Consider the following 17,616-nt stretch of genomic DNA (forward strand, 5'->3'; position numbering starts at 1 on the left):
GGCCTCATCTGTCACACCTTTCCTCACTTTACTCTCTTTATGTATGTGTGACATTATTGTGGTCATTAACTCGTGTTTCCCTGTTCCAACAGATATCCTTTGAATGGTGTTACAGTGCCGCCCCCCCCCCCCCTTTCTGTCTTCTCAAACCCCAGCTGGTCGAGGCGGATGGCCACCCTTCCTGAGTCTGGTTCTGCCAGAGGTTTCTTCCTGTTAAAAGGGAGTCGTTTCTCTCCACAGTCGCCTCAGGCACGCTCAGGACGGGAGATTGGACTGAAAAAGAAAAAGTTTTCAGTGCAATCTGTTGGTTTCCTTAGCTAGGAAATTGTTTTTGAATTGGCTCTATATGAACGAATTGGATTATTTTATGAATAATTATGATTACAATTAATTGAATTCCAATTGGCTTGAATTGGACTTTATTATCTAAGTGCCTTGAGATGACATTTGTTGTATTTGGCGCTATATAAATAAAAATGAATTGAAAATGAAAATGAATTAAACCCAATGTACCGTCTTCTAAGTGTACAGCACTGCTTCAACACAGAACTCTTAGAAATAAACGTCCTAATAATTCCAAGTCGGTCTGTGAATTCGTATGTGTAGTCCACTGATAGTGGATTTATGGCATAGCTTCAGGTATAAAACCCTGGATTATACTCAAGGGCAATACCAAAGTGGTCTATGTATACAGTATATGACTATATAATGAGGTATAAGCAGTCAGCTGTGGTGTAGCTCACAGTATGTAATGCTACAGTACAAAATAAAACCTAAACATAACTAGTAGTTACCTTAAAGTTTACTGCTCTCACAACAGAGGTACTCTTACAGTACATGATAACATGATTTATACTCTCGAAAGATCTATTTGTTGTACTAAATCACGGGACAGTATGACAAATGCGTACTTTTAATGCAAAACAGGAAATCACCAAAAATGAAAACTTCAGACAAAACTAGACATCGAGCAGAGCTGGAACACAAAACTGACAACAAACTCACAAGAAGGGAACAACAACAATGAGGCTCTGGCTATGAAAAAAGGAAACTGAGAGCATTCATATTGAGGAGGCTGATGATTAACACAGGACAGGTGGTGGTCTTTGGCTAACTTAAGCCAGTTTTACAGGCTGAGCAGAAAACAAGAGTATAACTGAGTAAATGGAAGAAGACAAAAGGACACGAAACAGAGATCCAGCACGAGCCAAACGGAACTAACCCAGATTCCTGAAATCAAAATGACCAAGTATGACAAATGGAAGCAAAAACCCACAGGCTGTGACATACAGGGTATATTTTAGAAATACACTAAAACTTTTTTCCTGAGTACACTTTATAAAATTTAGAAATGAACGTTCTTTTATTTTGCCAAGGCTTTCCCAGCTTTCTTATCTTACCAATCAGCTGCAGGTTTGACTGAAAGATCTGCAGGAACACACACCAACACACGAGTTTGCACGCGTGTGGTGGTTGTAGGCCGTTGTGAGTGTGTGTGTGTGTGTGTGTCTGTGCACGCCTGTGTAAATGTTTGTGAATTTATGAGGGCACGATATTATAAGTGAACGTGTTTACGTGCATGCGCATGTGCTACAAATACTGAACCATTGATATTTAGCAACTCCTCAACAGACAAAAGAGGAAATACAGAATGTTCCACGTGTTTCTAAATCTCAGCTCAGATATTAATCTGAGCTTTAAACATCTCAGAGTGCACAAAAGGCAATATGCTTGACTTTAGTAAGAATACACCCTCTGCTATGTTACAAACACATGCATGATTGTAGATCCTCTGGATGAGAGAGCTGCAGACATATTCCTGCCGAGGAGTAAAATTATTTTAGAGTTATTTCCAAGACTCAGCAGGTTAACTTAATACTTAAACCCGATCTCAGTTTTTCCCCCTTTAAAACCTACTAGCAGGTCCCACTAGTGAAGTGGACAAGTGATGTGTTGGACCCGTGATGATTTGGTTTCGTTTCCTTGCCATGGAAAAGTGAGACCAGCTGTTGTGATGGAGGCTAATAATGCACGGCAGTGACAGCGGGCACTGCTGTAGCCTCAGATGATTGTGTTTGGAATTAACACAAAAGACGTACTCAGGGACCAGAAGGACATGAGAGGACCGAGACCAAGACGCAACCAATTCCGGGGGCTCCCGTCCACAACACAAGCCTGACTTGCGAGTGGCGGAGCAGACGCTTCCAGCCACAGCCTCATACTGTACGCATGGAAAGAGCCTGACTGCTGTCCCGGCAGCCGAGACTCAACACCCATCTGCCATCAGCCTCTCAACCTGCTCCCTGAGGGAGGGGAGCCACAACCTCCCAACACAAAGCTGTTGATATCTCTGGGTCCTATTTATAAACTTTCGCCTCTGACTTTTAATGATGTGTTATGACGTATAAATCACGTGTCATGCACGTGTTTTACATTGACGTGTCGAGGCATTATCATCACATATGTTGTGAGCTCTTTGTGACGTATTAGAACCGAGGTTACCATGGAGACCTTCAGACCAAATCTCTGTCACACCCTTCACACTCCCAAGCGAGAGAGGAGGGGCCCACAGTGACACCCATCCCGAGTGCTTCACTGTGCAGCAAATGTGTCAGTGTTATATTTTTTTAGTGTTGGTGTAAATTAACAGGGGTTACTATTCATTTTACTCAGAATTGATCAAAATGAACTTCCCCTGCAGTTCTTTCCTGATAGTGAAAGAACTCCGTCGTTCTGAGAATCCCTCTGGATTTACACTCAGAGTCAGCACTCAGACTGCAGTCACACTTGTCTTCCAAGTCTCTTCTTTCTACGGTAAGTTAAGTTTCGGTCGATAAAACGTTCTCTTTTTTAATGATTTTAGCGATTTTTTTTGTTTGTTTTATGTGGTTGACTTTGGCCTCTAGCTACCTAGCGAAGTTGTCTAGCTAGCTAACGTTAGCTTAGCTCGCTAGCCCTGGCCAACACTGCGCTGGACCAAGGTTTAGCTAACATTAGTTCCTCAAATTATTAAAAGTATCTTGAAAGGAAAGGCTTTTTGAAACAGCATTTCACCTTCCTTCATCACGACGACGCTGAAGTTGGCATCCGATTCGCCAGCCTCCGATTCGCGCATTAAAGGGGTGGGCATAAAGGGCCATTTCACTGCTTTTTTGCATTTTGATCGACCAAAACAAGGTCCTGTATGGAAACTACAAAAGTTACACTGCTCAAATCTGGATGGAATTATTCTAAAGAGGTTGTAGATTCATTAAAATCTTGTTTGGGATTTGTGAAACCTTTTTCTGATTTGTGAAAATACAGAACAGGGCCATTTCACTGCTTTTTTGGTATTCTGATCACCCTGAACTGAGTCCTGTATGGAAACTACATTACTTGGACGGCTCAAATCTGGATGGAATTATTCTAAAGAGGCTATAGATTCATTAAAACCGTGTTTGGGATTTGTGAAACCTTTTTCTGATTTGTGAAAATACAGAACAGGGCCATTTCACTGCTTTTTTGGAATTCTGATCACCCTGAACTGGGTCCTGTATGGAAGCTACATTACTTAGACAGCTCAAATCTGGATGGAATTATTCTAAAGAGGCTATAGATTCATTAACAAAACCCCAAAGAGTAACGGCCAAAAACAAACATGAGCCTTGGAAAAGATAGCTTGCCAGCCAGCTGCCAATGTCACAGTGGTAACATCCATTTTTTTTGCATGTGCTGTTTCCCTGTTTATTCTGTGACCCTGAAGGGACTCTTTAGTTGTGTGTGACATTAACGTATAAGCTTTATTAAGGACTCTCTGTAGTTCCACATATAAAAATTATTTCTGACCAAGGTCCCCTTTATCTCTGGCAGTAAAAGAAACTGAAGTTCTTCAAAATGTCAGTAACAAGTTAGACTGGGTATAATGAGCTTTCTTTCTGTTGTCACACATTAAGACTGAAAGGGGCACCTAAAAAGATTTGGGATTTATGTTTGAACCTTATCAGAGGATGAAAGTGGAAGTGGACTTGACATATGGGTTACCTCCCCAAAGGACCAGCACATGTGTATGATTTCCTGTGAGTTACATCTTCTTCATGGCGATGTTTTTTTTAAACTGATTTGTACTTTTGATTGTAAAACTGCCACCAAGAAAGCAGCCTTATTGACAGTGGTAGGATTTGAACCCATACCTCCACAGAGACTGGAGCCTAAATCCAGCACCTTAGACCACTCGGCCACACTACCAAAGATACCTTTGAGCCAACTACAAGGGAGCATCACCTTTAAAAGATGGACTGAACTGAAGGATTGTAATCAACAGTTGTCAGTAGACCCTGTAAGATGAAACTTTTCTAACTCAGAATAACAACTGATGAGTACCAGTTGTAGTCTTGCCACTGTGCAACACCCATAGATATTTCTTGTGCTATTCATCTAATGCCATGAAATCTTTACAGAAGAGAGCATAGCAAGAGAATAGTATAAACTGGTGGAACTCAACAAGATGATCAACTAGCAGAGGATGGTTTCGATCCATCTACCTCTGGGTTATGGGCCCAGCACGCTTCAGCTGCGCCACTCTGCTTTTGCATCTCAGTCTGTAGACGTCAGACAGGAAATTGTGTTGGGAGATACATTTGAGGATTTAAAGCACCTCGGAACAAGCGCTGTGCAACTCAGCTTCCATGTGTCTTGGTTAAGGTTTTGGAAATCTAGGAACCTCCAAGTTACCATCACAACATTAGCAGTCACCGCAGTACTTTCAATGGCGTCTTCAGGCCGTTTTCAGTTCAATCCCTTTACACCACTACGTTAACAGGCCACCCTCATTAGTAGATATACAGAAGTTTAAAATCTGCTACTTCAAATGACTTTGGTCTCTATGGCTAGTATCCCCAACATTGCATCTCCACTGGGATGATTTTCTCAGGATTCATTGCATCAAGGCTTTAAACAGTGCAGAATTAATGGTTTGCCCTCTGAGTCATAGTGTACAAATGTTAGACCTACTGACTGACCACGCATAGCATCTCGCTGTCCTCAGCCATAACCATGACCTGCATTTACAAAACCCCAAAGAGTAACGACCAAAAACAAACATGAGCCTTGGAAAAGATAGCTTGCCAGCCAGCTGCCAATGTCACAGTGGTAACATCCATTTTCTTGCATGTGCTGTTTCACTGTTTATTCTGTGACCCTGAAGGGACTCTTTAGTTGTGTGTGACATTAATGTATAAGCTTTATTAAGGACTCTCTGTAGTTCCACATATAAAAATGATTTCTGACCAAGGTCCCCTTTATCTCTGGCAGTAGAAGAAACTGAAGTTCTTCAAAATGTCAGTAACAGGTTAGATTGGGTAAAATGAGCTCTCTTTCTGTTGTCAAACATTAAGACTGAAAGGGGCACCTAAAAAGATTTGGGATTCATGTTTGAACCTTATCAGAGGATGAAAGTGGAAGTGGACTTGACATATGGGTTACCTCCCCAAAGGACCAGCAGATGTGTATGATTTCCTGTGAGTTCCATCTTCTTCATGGCGATGTTTTTTTTTAAACTGATTTGTACTTTTGATTGTGAAACTGCCACCAAGAAAGCAGCCACATTGGCAGTGGTGGGATTTGAACCCACGCCTCCACAGAGACTGGAGTCTAAATCCAGCGCCTTAGACAACTCGGCAACACTACCAAATATATATTTGATCCAACTACAAGGGAGCGTCACCTTTAAGAGACGGACTGAACTGAAGGATTGTAATCAACAGTTGTCAGTAGACCCTGTAAGATGAAACTTTTCCAACTCAGAATAACAACTGATGAGTACCAGTTGTGGTCTTGCCACTGTGCAACACCCATAGATATTTCTTGTGCTCTTCATCTAACGCCATGAAATCTTTACAGAAGAGAGCATAGCAAGAGAATAGTATAAACTGGTGGAACTCAACAAGATGATCGACTAGCAGAGGATGGTCTCGATCCATCGACCTCTGGGTTATGGGCCCAGCAAGCTTCCACTGCGCCACTCTGCTTTTGCATTTTAGTCTGTAGGCGTAAGACAGGAAATTGTGTTGGGAGATACATTTGAGGATTTAAAGCACCTCGGAACAAGCGCTGTGCAACTCAGCTTCCATGTGTCTTGGTTAAGGTTTTGGAAATCTAGGAACCTCCAAGTTACCATCACAACATTAGCAGTCACCGCAGTACTTTCAATGGCGTCTTCAGTCCGTTTTCAGTTCAATCCCTTTACACCACTATGTTAACAGGCCAATCTCATTAGTAGATATACAGAAGTTTAAAATCTGCTACTTCAAATGACTTTGGTCTCTATGGCTAGTATCCCCAACATTACATCTCCACTGGGATGATTTTCTTAGGATTCATTGCATTAAGGCTTTAAACAGTGCAGTATTAATGGTTTGCCCTCTGAGTCATAGTGTACAAATGTTAGACCTACTGACTGACCACGCATAGCATCTCGCTGTCCTCAGCCATATCCATGACCTGCATTTACAAAACCCCAAAGAGTAACGGGCAAAAACAAACATGAGCCTTGGAAAAGATAGCTTGCCAGCCGCCAATGTCACAGTGGTAACATCCATTTTTTTTGTATGTGCTGTTTCACTGTTTATTCTGTGACCCTGAAGGGACTCTTTAGTTGTGTGTGACATTAATGTATAAGCTTTATTAAGGACTCTCTGTAGGGATTTGAACCCACGCCGCCACAGAGACTGGAGCCTAAATCCAGCTCTTTAGACCACTCGGCCACACTATCAAAGATAACTTTAAGCCAACTATAAGGGAGCCCATTAATCCATCCATTATCTGCTGCTTGTCCGGGGATCGGGTCTCGGGTGCAGCAGCCTAATTAGAGAAACCCAGACGTCCGTGTCCCCGGCCACTTCCTCCAGCTCTTCTTGGGGGACCCCGAGGCGTTCCCAGGCCAGCCGAGAGACATAGTCTCTCCAACGTCTCCTGGGTCTTCCCCGGGGCGTCCTCCCAGTGGGACGGGCCCGGAACACCTCACCGGGGAGGCGTCCAGGAGGCATTCTCACCAGATGCCCGAGCCACCTCATCTGACTCCTCTCGATGCGGAAGAGCAGCGGATCTACTCCGAGCCCTTCCAAGATGACCGAGCTTCTCACCCTATCTCTAAGGGAGAGCCCAGACACCCTGCGGAGGAAAGTCATTTCGGCCGCTTGTATTCGCGATCTCGTTCTTTCGGTCACTACCCACAGCTCGTGACCATAGGTGAGGGTAGGAACATATACTGACCGGTAAATCGAGAGCTTCGTCTTCTGGCTCAGCTCCTTCTTCACCACGACGGGCCGTTGCAGAGCCCGCATCACTGCAGACGCCGCACCGATCCGCCTGTCAATCTCCTGCTCCCTTCGTCCCTCACTCGTGAACAAGACCCAGAGATACTTGAACTCCTTCAAAATAATACATTGCTGGTGTTGCATTGGTTTCTCTCCACCCGAGAAGAGGTGTTGATTATGTCCTGTGAGAAGCGGGGCTAGGGATGTCTGCTCACATTGCTTCCCTTGTTATCCGTTCCAGGACAAGCAGCATCAAATATATTGATATATCTTTGAAAGTCATGTCTTAAGGAAGGGCACCTACATGTGTGCTGTTGTTGCTGATGTTAGCACCACGCTCTGACCAGCTGAGCCAACCGGCCTGATTTTCAGTTGCCCTATGAGCAAATTTGTGCGAGAATAAGTGCTCTCAGTGTTTTCTCTGTTACCTATTTAAGTCACACAAACATTCTATACAGCTTGCCTTTGGTATTGCAGATTTGGATGTTATCAGCAGGTGAGTTGAAAGACTTCTAGTTCTTCAAATAATGCTTTCAATGCAATTATTTTATCATTTGTTATATGCTACAATGACTTACTCATCCAAGTTTCTCATCTTTGTATAGCTTGAGTATAGGCAGTATGGGGAAGCCAAGATTATTGCGTAACATCAGTTTAACTTTGGATTTTTTTACCAGTAACAGACTGGTAAAATACTCCGACTTTAATGATATGCCATTCAGAGGATTTCTGACATGGAGTACAACTAGCAAAGTACTTACCAGCTTTCACCATGTGTTTATTTGGTTAGTACTCAGTACAGTGCTCTTGATTTATTTACAGTAATGACAGCTTACAATTAAACAAGACAACCACGAAGGGACTCGAACCCTCAATCTTCTGATCCGAAGTCAGACTCCTTGTCCGTTAGGCCACATGGTCTCACCTGAGTCATCCGGCCGGTACAGGGGTGGTCTGCTGCCAAGTCTGAAACAGCCAGGAATAAAATTGTACCTCCAAGTGTGAGGCTCTGATCCTCAGTTGGAAAACTGCAACTGGTTCTTCTTGCTTAGAACCAGTTGCTGCCTCAAGTGGAAGAGTTTAGGGATCAGACCATTTTGACCACGACTGGAGGATCTCGTTCTACCAGTCGATCTTCCTTCCAACGCTCACCTCTGGTCACTCCTTATGAGTGGTGACTAAATGAATGAGATTGTGAATGCATAAGGGCTGAAATCATCTTCCACTCTGTGGTGATTAGGCTCACCCTCTTGGATCAGGGTGATAGGCGTAGTCATCTGGAATACGCTGAGAATACAGTCTCTGCCGCTCTTCTTTGAATGAAGCCAGATCAGGCGGTATGGGCATCTGGTCAGAATATCATGTAGATTCCCCCCAGGGGAGATATTTTGGATCAGTTGCACGGTGAGGAGGCCTGAGGGAAGGTCCAGGACTCACAAGAAATAAACCATGCTGGTCTTGCATTGGTATTTCTGTGTGTCCACCCGAGAAGTGGTGTAGATTATGTCTTGTGAGAATCGGGGCAAGGGATGTCTGCTCACATTGCTTCCCCTGTGATCCGTTCCAGGACAAGCAGCATCAAATATATTGATATATCTTTAAAAGTCATGTGTTATGGAAGGGCGCCTACACATGTGCTGTTGTTGCTGATATTCGTGGCCAGTATGGGGATTGAACCCATGACCTTGGCTTTATTAGCACCACACTCTGACCAGCCTAGCTAACCGGCCTGATTTTGAGTTGCCCTATGAGCAAATTTGTGCGAGAATAAGTGCTCTCAGTGTTTTCTCTGTTACCTATTTAAGTCACACAAACATTCTATACAGCTTGCCTTTGGTATTGCGGATTTGGATGTTATCAGCAGGTGAGATGAAAGACTTTTAGTTCTTCAAAAAATTGCTTTCAAAGCAATTATTTTATCATTTGTTATATGCTACAATGACTCGACGTGATAGAACTTACTCATTCAAGTCTCTCATCTTTTTTGTATAGCTTGTGTATAGGCAGTATGGGGAAGCCAAGATCATTGCGCAACATCAGCTTAACTTTGGATCTTTTTTACCAGTAACAGACTGGTAAAATCCTCCGACTTTAATGGCATGCCATTCAGAGGATTTCTGACACGGAGTACAACTAGCAAAGTACTTACCAGCTTTCACCATGTGTTTATTTGGTTAGTACTCAGTACAGTGCTCTTGATTTCTGTACATATATGACAGCATACAACTAAACAAGACAACCACGAAGGGACTCGAACCCTCAATCTTCTGATTCTAAGTCAGACGCCTTGTCCGTTAGGCCACATGGTCTCACCTGAGTCATCTGGCCGGTACAGGGGTGGTCTGCTGCCAAGTGTGAAACAGCCAGGAATAAAATTGTGCCTCCAATTCTGAGGCTCTGATCCTTAGTTGGAAAAGGGTTGAGGGCCCTCTTCTTGCTTAGAACCAGTTGCTGCCTCAAGTGGAAGAGTTTAGGGATCAGACCATTTTGACCACGACTGGAGGATCTCGTTCTACCAGTCGATCTTCCTTCCAACGCTCACCTCTGGTCACTCCTTACGAGTGGTGACTAAATGAATGAGATTGTGAATGCATAAGGGCTGAAATCATCTTCCACTCTGTGGTGATTAGGCTCACCCTCTTGGATCAGGGTGATAGGCGTAGTCATCTGGAATACGCTGAGAATACAGTCTCTGCCGCTCTTCTTTGAATGAAGCCAGATCAGGCGGTATGGGCATCTGGTCAGAATATCATGTAGATTCCCCCCAGGGGAGATATTTTGGATCAGTTGCACGGTGAGGAGGCCTGAGGGAAGGTCCAGGACTCACAAGAAATAATACATTGCTGGTCTTGCATTGGTATTTCTGTGTGTCCACCCGAGAAGAGGTGTAGATTATGTCCTGTGAGAATCGGGGCAAGGGATGTCTGCTCACACCGCTTCCCCTGTGATCCGTTCCAGGACAAGCAGCATCAAATATATTAATATATCTTTAAAAGTCATGTGTTATGGAAGGGCGCCTACACATGTGCTGTTGTTGCTGATATTCGTGGCCAGTATGGGGATTGAACCCATGACCTTGGCGTTATTAGCACCACGCTCTGACCAGCTGAGCTAACTGGCCTGATTTTGAGTTGCCCTATGAGCAAATTTTTGCGAGAATAAGTGCCCTCAGTGTTTTCTCTGTTACCCAGAGGGGAACCCTCAGGGCCTTCTACGCCTTCAGAGAAGGCCTTAAAAAATTCAGAACAAAAACATATTATTATTAAATAATAATATATGTATACATAAAAAAACTCAATCACTCTCATTTAATTTAATACAATACATTTAATACTACATTCTCGCTAATCTATGTTCCAAAGTTAAGTTTACTGTCAAATTCACATCAGCAATGAAAGGGTTACTGTCCTGAAACATACTATCCAATCAGAATCGTCCATCTCTATCGAAGCAAAATTAACCGGCTCATTAATTGGTTAGGACTTCACGCATCTCGGGGAAGGCCAAGCTATGTGTTTTGGTTTGGAGAGTGATGGGGAAATTGACCAATCACGGTTTGATTTGAAGTGGGCGGGACAAAAAAAAAAGATCGTAGGCCTTCGGGAAGTCCAAAAAGCGTGCAGAGTGAAGCGGTTGACGTTCAAACTTTTGTGTGTGCGCCAGTACTTCCGGTGAAAACTTCCGGTGATTTGACAGCTAGCTCGTCAGGTTAGGGCCAGAGGCCGTAAAAATAGGTTAACTTATAGCCTAGAAGAAAGATGATAATATAACGTAACTAAAAAGACCAGCTTTCTTCAGTAGCCTCATGCTTACTGATTTAGCAAGCCTAGCAGCCTAGTTGCTAATGCTAGCCGCAGTAACGTTACCAACCATACCCGACGTCAGAGTTAGCTGAGCAGGGGCAAGATTATGGAGGGGCAGACTTAACTTCATAATGGGTGAGTGCAGGTTTCATTCACATGTTTTCATTATTTCACAGGATTGATTCACTTCATTGGTTTATCTGATTGCTGGCCGCCGAGCCATTTTGTGTGTGGGTTTGTGTAGGTTAGCAGTCGATAGTCAGGTTGTGTGATGTGTGTGTGTGATCGTGTATTTTTTCTATGGGTACGTGCCATTGACTGTATGAGCGGTCTGTGCTCGTTTTTTATTTATTTAATTAGATTGGAGATACTTTATTAATCCCGAAGGAAATTAAATTTTGTCGGAAGACGAAACCAATGTTGTGGCTAGCTTGGATAGCCTTTTTTCCGGCAATGATTTTTTTTCTTCAGCAATGAGGGCTGAGGTGAAGGCCCAGCCGTAGTGCTCACGGTTCGCTACTGCTGTTACCTATTTAAGTCACACAAACATTTTATACAGCTTGCCTTTGGTATTGCGGATTTGGATGTTATCAGCAGGTGAGATGAAAGACTTTTAGTTCTTCAAAAAATTGCTTTCAAAGCAATTTGTTTATCATTTGTTATATGCTACAATGACTCGACGCGATAGAACTTACTCATTCAAGTCTCTCATCTTTTTTTTATAGCTTGAGTGTAGGCAGTATGGGGAAGCCAAGATCATTGCGCAACATCAGCTTAACTTTGGATTTTTTTACCAGTAACAGACTGGTAAAATCCTCCGACTTTAATGGCATACCATTCAGAGGATTTCTGACACGGAGTACAACTAGCAAAGTACTTACCAGCTTTCACCATGTGTTTATTTGGTTAGTACTCAGTACAGTGCTCTTGATTTCTGTACATATATGACAGCATACAACTAAACAAGACAACCACGAAGGGACTCGAACCCTCAATCTTCTGATCCGAAGTCAGACGCCTTGTCCGTTAGGCCACATGGTCTCACCTGAGTCATCCGGCCGGTACAGGGGTGGTCTGCTGCCAAGTGTGAAACAGCCAGGAATAAAATTGTGCCTCCAAGTCTGAGGCTCTGATCCTCAGTTGGAAAAGGGTTGAGGGCCCTCTTCTTGCTTAGAACCAGTTGCTGCCTCAAGTGGAAGAGTTTAGGGATCAGACCATTTTGACCACGACTGGAGGATCTCGTTCTACCAGTCGATCTTCCTTCCAACACTCACCTCTGGTCACTCCTTATGAGTGGTGACTAAATGAATGAGATTGCGAATGCATAAGGGCTGAAATCATCTTCCACTCTGTGGTGATTAGGCTCACCCTCTTGGATCAGGGTGATAAGCGTAGTCATCTGGAATACGCTGAGAATATAGTCTCTGCCGCTCTTCTTTGAATGAAGCCAGATCAGGCGGTATGGGCATCTGGTCAGAATATCATGTAGATTCCCCCCAGGGGAGATATTTTGGATCAGTTGCACGGTGAGGAGGCCTGAGGGAAGGTCCAGGACTCACAAGAAATAAACCATGCTGGTCTTGCATTGGTATTTCTGTGTGTCCACCCGAGAAGAGGTGTAGATTATGTCCTGTGAGAATCGGGGCAAGGGATGTCTGCTCACATTGCTTCCCCTGTGATCCGTTCCAGGACAAGCAGCATCAAATATATTGATATATCTTTAAAAGTCATGTGTTATGGAAGGGCGCCTACACATGTGCTGTTGTTGCTGATATTCGTGGCCAGTATGGGGATTGAACCCATGACCTTGGCGTTATTAGCACCACGCTCTGACCAGCCTAGCTAACCGGCCTGATTTTGAGTTGCCCTATGAGCAAATTTGTGCGAGAATAAGTGCTCTCAGTGTTTTCTCTGTTACCTATTTAAGTCACACAAACATTCTATACAGCTTGCCTTTGGTATTGCGGATTTGGATGTTATCAGCAGGTGAGATGAAAGACTTTTAGTTCTTCAAAAAATTGCTTTCAAACAATTATTTTATCATTTGTTATATGCTACAATGACTCGACGTGATAGAACTTACTCATTCAAGTCTCTCATCTTTTTTTTATAGCTTGAGTGTAGGCAGTATGGGGAAGCCAAGATCATTGCGCAACATCAGCTTAACTTTGGATTTTTTTACCAGTAACAGACTGGTAAAATCCTCCGACTTTAATGGCATGCCATTCAGAGGATTTCTGACACGGAGTACAACTAGCAAAGTACTTACCAGCTGTCACCATGGCCCTCATTTATCAAACTTGCGTAAGACGAAAAACGTGCGTAGGTCGTGTGTACGTTCTTTTCTGCGCAAAGGTTGGCATTTATCAAATCCATCGTGAGCGCAGGAAAGATGAAATCGCCACGACAGGTCTGAGGCCGTGTACGCACTTTTCCATTTTGACTTGCGGTGACTGCAATAGCATACATAAACAGCAGCATCACTAGTGCGTGCCTCAGGAGTCGCAACAAATCCCTAGGTTAAAATTACAGACTTATCACTTCAAAGAAGGCCCATGTTTTATTTGACTTCAACATAAATATAAACATAAACGCAAATTAAATAAATAAAAAAATTAAACAAGTACAACTCCGTAATTGGAAGAGTGATGGCTCATTATTCAACCGCCTATTTAAAAGGTGATTCTAGCGGCGCGGTAATGGCGAAACGATGGCAGATCTGGCTTTGTTAGAGGACCTGAACGCGCGCATCAGGCGCGAGAGAGTGTTCCGGGACCGCCAGGATTTCTTTCGGGAAAATGATGAGTGGCTTATGAGCCGTACAGGAGAGGCGCTTTAACACTGCGCATAGTACGCTTGCCACTGTGGAGAGGTGTACAGGGCTCCTAAAGGGCAGGTGGATCTGTCTCTCGGCTGCGGGGGAACCCTTCTATATACGCCCGAAAAGGTATGCAATATTATTATTGCATGCGGAGTGCCATTTCCAGATGTACATCCAGAGGACCCCGTACCCAGAGATCCCTACCACCAGCCTGCACAGCCAAGAGCGCTCATGAGGAGAGAGGAACTTATTCAGCGATTCTGACTTTTGGTAAGCATTCTGTTATTCAAGGAAAAAAGACGTAGCTCCGATCAGGCCAGCCACCCTCTCCTCCAAGGCACTCAAATCCAAACCTGGATCGGAGCTCCCCCCCCCCCTGTTTGTGACATGCTGCGTCGGAGAGCTGCGACCTTCTTTGGTGGCAAATTTCATATCGGACCACTTCTTCCTGATCTTATTGGAGAAAAACATCGTTGAATTTTAGATTTCATTTAATCTGGAGTTTATCACATTTTATTGACCATCACAGTAGGGGAAAATACATAACTCGTCCGGTGTGCGATTTACATTGCCAACGCTGTTGACAGCGTTTCTTTGCCGCCTTTCGTCTATCCATGTCGCAAATTCTAGAGGTGCAGCCTTTTGTAGAAGGCGTGGTTAGGATCATTACGATGGATTTCAGCCGCCGGATTTATCAACAGCCGCTCTGTTTTACGATGGGATTGGTGTGGTACGCATGTTCTGTAAATCTCACTTGAGCCTCTGCGTACGACGAGTTCTCCGCTCATATCAACGATGCTTTCTACGACGGCTTGATAAATGAGGGCCCATGTGTTTATTTGGTTAGTACTCGGTACAGTGCTCTTGATTTCTGTACATATATGACAGCATACAACTAAACAAGACAACCACGAAGGGACTCGAACCCTCAATCTTCTGATCCGAAGTCAGACTCCTTGTCCGTTAGGCCACATGGTCTCACCTGAGTCATCCGGCCGGTACAGGGGTGGTCTGCTGCCAAGTGTGAAACAGCCAGGAATAAAATTGTGCCTCCAAGTCTGAGGCTCTGATCCTCAGTTGGAAAAGGGTTGAGGGCCCTCTTCTTGCTTAGATCCAGTTGCTGCCTCAAGTGGAAGAGTTTAGGGATCAGACCATTTTGACCACGACTGGAGGATCTCGTTCTACCAGTCGATCTTCCTTCCAACGCTCACCTCTGGTCACTCCTTATGAGTGGTGACTAAATGAATGAGATTGCGAATGCATAAGGGCTGAAATCATCTTCCACTCTGTGGTGATTGGGCTCACCCTCTTGGATCAGGGTGATAGGCGTAGTCATCTGGAATACGCTGAGAATACAGTCTCTGCCGCTCTTCTTTGAATGAAGTCAGATCAGGCGGTATGGGCATCTGGTCAGAATATCATGTAGATTCCCCCCAGGGGAGATATTTTGGATCAGTTGCACGGTGAGGAGGCCTGAGGGAAGGTCCAGGACTCACAAGAAATAAACCATGCTGGTCTTGCATTGGTATTTCTGTGTGTCCACCCGAGAAGAGGTGTAGATTATGTCCTGTGAGAATCGGGGCAAGGGATGTCTGCTCACATTGCTTCCCCTGTGATCCGTTCCAGGACAAGCAGCATCAAATATATTAATATATCTTTAAAAGTCATGTGTTATGGAAGGGCGCCTACACATGTGCTGTTGTTGCTGATATTCGTGGCCAGTATGGGGATTGAACCCATGACCTTGGCGTTATTAGCACCACGCTCTGACCAGCTGAGCTAACTGGCCTCATTTTGAGTTGCCCTATGAGCAAATTTTTGCGAGAATAAGTGCTCTCAGTGTTTTCTCTGTTACCTATTTAAGTCACACAAACATTCTATACAGCTTGCCTTTGGTATTGCGGATTTGGATGTTATCAGCAGGTGAGATGAAAGACTTTTAGTTCTTCAAAAAATTGCTTTCAAACAATTATTTTATCATTTGTTATATGCTACAATGACTCGACGTGATAGAACTTACTCATTCAAGTCTCTCATCTTTTTTGTATAGCTTGAGTGTAGGCAGTATGGGGAAGCCAAGATCATTGCGCAACATCAGCTTAACTTTGGATTTTTTTACCAGTAACAGACTGGTAAAATCCTCCGACTTTAATGGCATGCCATTCAGAGGATTTCTGACACGGAGTACAACTAGCAAAGTACTTACCAGCTTTCACCATGTGTTTATTTGGTTAGTACTCGGTACAGTGCTCTTGAGTTCTGTACATATATGACACCATACAACTAAACAAGACCACCACGAAGGGACTCGATCCACTCAATCTTCTGATCCTAAGTCAGACGCCTTCTCCGTTAGGCCACATCTTCTCACCTGAGTCATCCGGCCGGTACAGGGGTGGTCTGCTGCCAAGTCTGAAACAGCCAGGAATAAAATTGTGCCTCCAAGTCTGAGGCTCTGATCCTCAGTTGGAAAAGGTTTGAGGGCCCTCTTCTTGCTTAGAACCAGTTGCTGCCTCAAGTGGAAGAGTTTAGGGATCAGACCATTTTGACCACGACTGGAGGAGCTCGTTCTACCAGTCGATCTTCCTTCCAACGCTCACCTCTGGTCACTCCTTATGAGTGGTGACCAGGGCTCCGAACCGGTTCAAGGAACGAAAACGAAAACCGAAAACGAACGGAATTTTACGAGGAACGGAAACGGAAACGAAAACGAAATGGTCTTCAACTGTTCCGGAACAGAAACGTTATTCTGAAATCCACAAAACCGGTTAATAACGTTTTTTTTTTCGTTCTCTATATATTTTATAAAATTTCACAAAAGCATAGCCTTTGTTAGGGGAAAAAAAAAGACTACTTCCGGTTGTGCGTTCACTTCGCTGCCCGCTAGGCTCAATGCAGGCAGCTGTCACGAATCACTTCTTTTATCCCTACTTAGTCTAGTTATCCACTAGTTAAGTGATGGTTCGGAGTAGATTCACCCTGGGGTCATTTGAACCGTGACATCCAGCCAAGTAGCCCACCCGCAGTTTTTCCGATATTGGCTGAACATCAGCTGAGTTACTGAGTTATCCCGAATAGCTTAGTACAAGCGCTAACGGACACTGGCAGTATCTCCAAAATGACCACGCTAAAATCACAATCAAACTTCTACAGTAGTACAAATATGGTCTGTACTCACAAAACGATGCATTTGGAAGTTTGTACATAGTCCAGGAGTTTATTATTATCAACACAAGCCTGATAGCTTCTCTGCTGCTAAAGCTGCGTCGACGTCACTTTCTTGATCAGGGAGCTTCAAAGTAAGATGAGGGTTGATCTACTACTGTAGACAACAAAGCAAGGCTGTTCAATTTCTCCATTGATAAAATAAATTCACAACTCTACAACATAAAAATTCATGTAGAATATAGCATATACTTTGTTGTCTACAGTAGTAGATCAACCCTCATCTTACATTGAAGCTCCCAGATCAAGGAAGTGACGTCGACGCAGCTTTAGCCCATCTGAATGTTTTTGGATGCTGCCGGTGATTTATTATTTTTGGGCATAGAGCTACGGTGTAAATCAAGGGCAAATACTAATGAGTACGTCTATTCTAAGGTAAAGTCCACACACGTAGACTTGATAGGCCCGCCAAACACTGCCGGAACGATAAGAACAAACGATATTTTACGTTCCGAACCGGTTCAGGAACGATATG

General features: G+C 43.8%; 7 non-coding genes across 7 annotated transcripts; all 7 read right to left on the reverse strand.

Moving 5' to 3' along the window:
- Window positions 1-4,142: 4,142 nt before the first annotated feature.
- On the reverse strand, window positions 4,143-4,224 carry trnal-uag (transfer RNA leucine (anticodon UAG)). Its single transcript has one exon. It is a non-coding gene; the product is annotated as a tRNA-Leu (tRNA).
- A 1,359-nt stretch (window positions 4,225-5,583) lies between these two features.
- Window positions 5,584-5,665, reverse strand: trnal-uag (transfer RNA leucine (anticodon UAG)). Its single transcript has one exon. It is a non-coding gene; the product is annotated as a tRNA-Leu (tRNA).
- A 3,863-nt stretch (window positions 5,666-9,528) lies between these two features.
- trnal-uag (transfer RNA leucine (anticodon UAG)) lies at window positions 9,529-9,601 on the reverse strand. Its single transcript has one exon. It is a non-coding gene; the product is annotated as a tRNA-Leu (tRNA).
- A 738-nt stretch (window positions 9,602-10,339) lies between these two features.
- On the reverse strand, window positions 10,340-10,413 carry trnai-aau (transfer RNA isoleucine (anticodon AAU)). Its single transcript has one exon. It is a non-coding gene; the product is annotated as a tRNA-Ile (tRNA).
- Window positions 10,414-12,063: 1,650 nt separating this feature from the next.
- Window positions 12,064-12,136, reverse strand: trnar-ucg (transfer RNA arginine (anticodon UCG)). The gene has a single exon. It is a non-coding gene; the product is annotated as a tRNA-Arg (tRNA).
- Window positions 12,137-12,873: 737 nt separating this feature from the next.
- Window positions 12,874-12,947, reverse strand: trnai-aau (transfer RNA isoleucine (anticodon AAU)). The gene has a single exon. It is a non-coding gene; the product is annotated as a tRNA-Ile (tRNA).
- A 2,684-nt stretch (window positions 12,948-15,631) lies between these two features.
- On the reverse strand, window positions 15,632-15,705 carry trnai-aau (transfer RNA isoleucine (anticodon AAU)). Its single transcript has one exon. It is a non-coding gene; the product is annotated as a tRNA-Ile (tRNA).
- Between the last annotated feature and the right edge of the window lie 1,911 nt (window positions 15,706-17,616).

This window comes from Odontesthes bonariensis, chromosome 8 (genome assembly GCF_027942865.1).
Source record: "Odontesthes bonariensis isolate fOdoBon6 chromosome 8, fOdoBon6.hap1, whole genome shotgun sequence".
NCBI lineage: Eukaryota > Metazoa > Chordata > Actinopteri > Atheriniformes > Atherinopsidae > Odontesthes > Odontesthes bonariensis.